Here is a 6,000-nt window from a genome sequence, read left to right on the forward strand (position 1 = left end):
TTCGATTTGTATTTGTTTTACCTTGATTTGCACGACGGGGTCCCAGGCCGTTGGCTCCGCCCAGAACATGGCTCTGGAATGTGTGTTATCGGGCCGGAGTTTCCTCTGTTTTTTTTTTTGTTTTTTGGCATATGGCTGCGCTCCTTCAGCACACACGAATCACCGTGGGTTGGACTCCCCTCCCCGCGTGGAGGGGCCCTGGTCGGGGCCACCAATTGGGGGTTCACCCGGGGGCGGCTCCTCCCACTCGAGAACGGGGCAATCCAATCACCGTCGACTCGCCACTGCGCATGGTGGAAAAGGGGAGGGGCGGATGGGCGGTTGGCCGACTGCGATTGCGATTGCGCCTCTGTTTTCAGTGATAACAAATCTTTATCGAGGCAATGGTTGCTTATCTGGACACGAATGGAAAATCAATCGATTCAATCGAGTTTCGTTTGTTTGGTAATTAGCTTTTGGACAATGTTGTTGCTTCCCCCGTTCTGTGTATTTGCATTAAATATCTCTGCCTTTGTTGCTCTGCTGTGGTTAGAAAAAACACACGCTTTTAAAATAACACATCGAAACTAGGGCAGCAGTTTTTACTACAAAAATACAATGGTGGAATTTAAATGACCAAGCGGAAAGTGAACTGCAAGGGAACTACTTAAGCTTATATAGTTGAGTCATTTAATATTAAAACTGTAATCTATAAAAAATATTTAAACTTAAATGTTAAAATCATAGCAAAAATGTGACGGAAATTAAAAACGAAATCTAAATATCGTAGCCTACTTATTTGATCAAATCATTTCTTCTTAATAATTTTAATGAAAGGCTTTCACTGATCATAACATTTATATAGTTTGTTCAAGTATAAATGTTATTTATGAAAAATTTATGGCACCAATTTATGCGGAATTAATATATATTAATATAATACAGGTTGGATCATAGAACTTGAATCAGCGACTGGCCGAAAAGTAGGAAATTGTAGTATCTCAGCAAATTATTCTAATAAAATAAAAATTTCAAAAATTGTCTAAGACTGATCTGTTATTAGATATTAAATAGTACTTTGTTTAAACTAATTCACTAGCCCTTTATTTGAATTACCTGTTTTACTTGATCCAAATTTTAGACATTATTAATAGTGCTTTTTACTTTAATAGTTTGAAAATGTTGTCTGTGTTTTTGTTCCGATTTTCTATATTTTAAGGGTATCAGTAGCGCAATCCCAAATGATCTGTGCCAGTATGACTTTTCTTCACAGAACGGTGACTGTTGCAACTGTAAAACCTTTCGAGTATATCTAAAAGTTTATCTGCAACCATAGCCAAAGGTAGTCCCAACAAACAGACGTGTGTCATAAACATAATTACAACTTATCAATAAAAGCGAGCACTAACCCGGTAGACTCCGTGTCGCCACAAAACTCACTCTACCGTTCCCTTTATCGGATCCAACCTATTTGCTTTGTGGTTGCTGGGTTCTTCGTCGAATGAGCCGCGTTTACAAGTTGTAAATTATACAAATACCGATCAACAAAGGTGCAAACAGAAAGTACAGAAAAGTGGGAAGTTGAAATGATCTGCGTGATCATATATGAGTACATATACACATATATATATAGGTATCATTTTGTTTAGACTCAGGCTATTATTTTCGAAATCCTTTTTTAACTATTGCATTTTAAATATACTTTCACATCTAAGATAAAGAGCCAATTTTTGAATGATTTAAATTATTGTAAATAAATCAGAATCCTTTGGCTTATTTATACATAACTTCAACATTTCACTTAAAGTGCAAGGACTTCAGCTAATTACCAGCTCACAGCGATATAAGAAAGCACCCATAAGCTGTCAATAATTACAATAAAAATTGCTGTTTGGGTAAATCCATGCCATAAATATTTGTAAACAACTCCATCCTCGTTCGGCGATCTGTGCGTGGCAGCACTACTTAACCGATATGCTGCAATAGCTCAAAAAGGATGGGGGTGCTATAAAAGCGGAGTTTTATTTCAATCTGCCGCCTCCAGGTTGAATATATGGGCCTATCAACGGAAAAGCGCAATCGATCTGTGACCCACCATCGCACTCGGCTCCCCCGATTAGATAAGCCCCCTCGAAGGGCCAGGGAACCCACCGCCCACCTTCTACGGTTCAAAGTGAAAGCCGGTAGATCCCGGGGGCAGTGGATTCCAGTCCGGTAACCACGAGTCACTCGGCCGAGCGCGTCCTGGGTTGCATCCCCAATCCGGAGGCAAGGGAGAAACGGAACCCTGCCTCAGCCGGGTGGAGCCCACACGAGCAGCCAACAACTATCGATCTATAAAGAGGCACTAAATCAACAATGGCACCGCCGCACAGCACTGAGTGGAGTAAGAGCTATAAATAAATTATTTATAGCTTCGGTGGTGGAATATTGCCACCACACAGAGGTAGTAGACGGATCGGTCGGCGGTATCGGCTTGGGTCCGGTGTTCCACGGACCACGATTGCTATACGGCTGCACAAGGCGGACGGAGGCGGAGATGGTGGGGCTACACCGAATTGCACCGCTCTTGGATTCTCTCTCGATACAACACTGGGAATTTTTTACATAATTTAAGCTTTTGAATTCATATAAACATTATTGCATTTGAATATACCTACATACTGGCTTTTTTCTATCAAATTTAAATTACGATATACATTACCAGAATTATAAAAATATAAATCCTTTCTGAGAACATAAACTAAATTTATAGTTATATATACACTCTTTATGTATCTTAACCTCAGATGTTATATTAAGTATATGCTAAAAAATATATGGTATTGTAAGCATAAAGTTGCATTGAATAATCTGTTAAATCTGTTAATCTGGATCAGAAATTTTTTGTCTGTGTACGAGAACAGAGCGAACACACGAAAATTACGGTTTGATAACCGATTGTGTGCGTTGATAACTGATAGCCATGTTATTATTAAGGGCTATTAAAATTCTGATTGAAAATTCATGTCAAAAATATATTTTATTATCCATTGTAAAACTTCATTTCATTTCGGTTCTTGATTACAACCGGGCAATATGGAATCCAATCGAATCGTAACGATTCGAATTGTTCAGAAACGATTGCTTACACTTCTATGGTGATATGGCAGTGTCGGTGCATAGATAGCGTTTTCAAATAAAAGCCGGTAGACTTATCAGACTACTATATATGATGTCTGATGGAAATAAACTCTCTGTGTATGCTTTCTACGGGTTACGGCTCTTTCACTTACGACTCCATCGCTCAGGGTAATTTAACTTGCATGTCTGTTCATCGTATGGTTATATCTAAGGATTTGCGGAATAAACTTTAACCAGAGATATCACTTGTACCCTGAAAATTTCAAACAATAAAGAAATGTAATTTCGTTGCATTCATCTTATTTATCAACTTTTGATTTTAGCTTATTAAGTAGAAAGATACAATATTTCTAATTGCTGACAAGAATGTAAGAATGTATGTCGTCCTAAAGATTCTAAAGACTGCAACGAGATTTGATCTTCCTCTTTGCGAAGCTAGCTTTCTTTTATGTTTAAATATTTGTTCATAAGCTTTTAGAATGGTGTCAAAATGTATTAAGCTAAGGATTAAACAGTATCAATCTAACAATTTTAAAATTTCTATGGAAAGCTTCCGCTGAAAGAGGCATTTTCAAACCTTGAAAGTGTACTCGTTTAGGTTTATTCTTAGTATTCGAGATAAAAACAATTTAAATAGGCGCATATATTTTTTATAAGTAGGCACCCCTTTGAGATCTCAATTTTCTCCTACTAGCGCATTCCGTCGGTTTTTAATGGACGCGCGTCAGTTTTTTCCGCATCTCAGTCAGATTTGTGCATGGCTCTCTAATTGGATCTGGAGCAGAAAAGGAGTGGGATCGGTGCCAGTTCGATGGGAATCGGAGCGAAGAAAACTCCACTTGTTCACACTCCATCCCCATGCACTAAATTTAGTGTGTAATTCTTTAAATCGTTGCCATGTGTTGGAGAACGATGCCAAATCCAAGTGACACAAATATATATCCGAAGCTGGGATCTGGGGCGCCCAGAAATATTCAAATCTGTGACGGGGACTGGCGGGAAAAACGGGAGCTCATAACACTTATTTATGGCGCCGATGAAATGGGAACATTAGCTCTTTGTGTTTTGTAAATATTTGTCATAATTTCGAGGGGCATTCAACGACATGTGCGCTCCACTGAACAACCAGACGATTCTTATTTTGAGGGCATTTAAAGATGTCTCACTATCACTGGGTATTTGTTTTTGAAGTTGTGCTTTTAATGTCGCAATTAAATGCATGAGTTTTAAAGAATTAGATGCCTGTCAAAATTGTCTAATTTATGGTTCACAAAAAGCTTCGCCTCCAAGATGTCCCCCAAATTAAGAAGCAATTGGGTAGCCCATTTCTGCTTTATTTCAAAAGTTGAAATCTCAGACCACGAGTGGTGCAATTTGTATGTACTACTTTTCATATCCAATCATTTAAAACTATTATAAGTTCAATGGTTATTACATTTCAGGAAGTAATATTTTTAGAAGTATTTTCTTTTTTTTATAAACACCTTTTCGATAAAATGTTCTGCATAACAGTTTTACTTTTAAATTATTTAAGGAGTCATTTCAAATGATTTTAATTGTTAGGACTTTGAAAATGCAAAAATAATTTAAAATACCTAAAACCATTTCATTGTTTTAAAAACAATATATTGTGTTGCTTAGAATTTTTAATACATATTTAAACAGTATTTTTAACGGACAACATTTAGTTCATAAACTTAATACAATTCAATTGTATTTGCTCTTTTGACTTATTTAAAAAGCAATTAATAGAAATAAGTAGAATCATTTTTTCCTGTTTATACCTACTTGACTTCAAAGTACAGTTTTTGCGATAAAAACAATATAGTCAGTTGCATTTATAAAGATTAATAAATATACTATACTTTTATTTAACTTCCAAACCTTTTTTTGCAAGTTTCCTGTAATTGAAGTTGTTCCTGTGTAGTTCCGAAGATCTATAACTTCAACAGACACTCAGGGCTTAATTTTTCTTCACCAACTCCCATGTTAATCCTTTCTTCAACAGCAATAACCAGTAAGTAAGGCGAACCCAAGTTTACCACAATAGTAATGGAATTGCACACTTGAAATTAAAAAAACAATAGAACGGCAGACAATAAAAAGACGAAGCCCTGTGGCCCAACAGAAATGTTCAGAAACACCTATTCGCAGTGAACTCTCTTGCCCCAGGAAATCACTTAGCCACCGTTCGCCGGAGCAGAAAGCATTTGAAGTTAATGGCGCAAAAACCAATCGCGAACGCCAAGTCAAAGCTGCCAAAAGGGAAAAGGCAATTGGGGGATAGTCAAGTGTGAAGCATGCCGCATTAGTGTTTGCGTTGGTTCGCGGAACCACTTGAAATTAAATGGCGGGGCACTTCAAACGGCAAAGACAACAGCGATTACCAAATCGATTCCATGGCGGTTCGAGTTGGCCAGAACAAAACAAAAAAAAAAAACGAGGGGAAACAAGAAAAAACCAAAGAGCCCGCCCCCAAAAAGCAGAGCAGGTAAACCAAAGGCCGGCAAACACGCGCCACACGCACACGCACCACCCACTCCACCCCCCCTCCATTGCACCACTCACCTCCACCACCCCTCGCCACCCACTCCACCATTGTTCGGCGGGCGCATTGATTTGAACGAATCAAAGCGGTATGCGCACTAAAAATACCAACAACAAGCTACCAAAAATCCAGATTAACCATGGCCAGCTGGAAAGGGGGCGTGGCCAAGAGCGGCAAATGGTGGTGGCTGTTCCAATTCCACTTCGCATGTCGCCGTTCCAATTGGAACCACTCGTCGTCTCGCTCGCACTCGCAGTGATTGCGGCGCGCGGTGGTGGTGGTGGTGATGAGAGCGTTTCCGCCGAGTGGAAAAACTCGAGGGCCGCTCCGCTCGTCAGTCGCCTTCAGAC

The sequence above is a fragment of the Drosophila ficusphila genome, unplaced genomic scaffold, assembly GCF_018152265.1.
Source record: "Drosophila ficusphila isolate 14025-0441.05 unplaced genomic scaffold, ASM1815226v1 contig_607, whole genome shotgun sequence".
NCBI classification, from domain to species: domain Eukaryota; kingdom Metazoa; phylum Arthropoda; class Insecta; order Diptera; family Drosophilidae; genus Drosophila; species Drosophila ficusphila.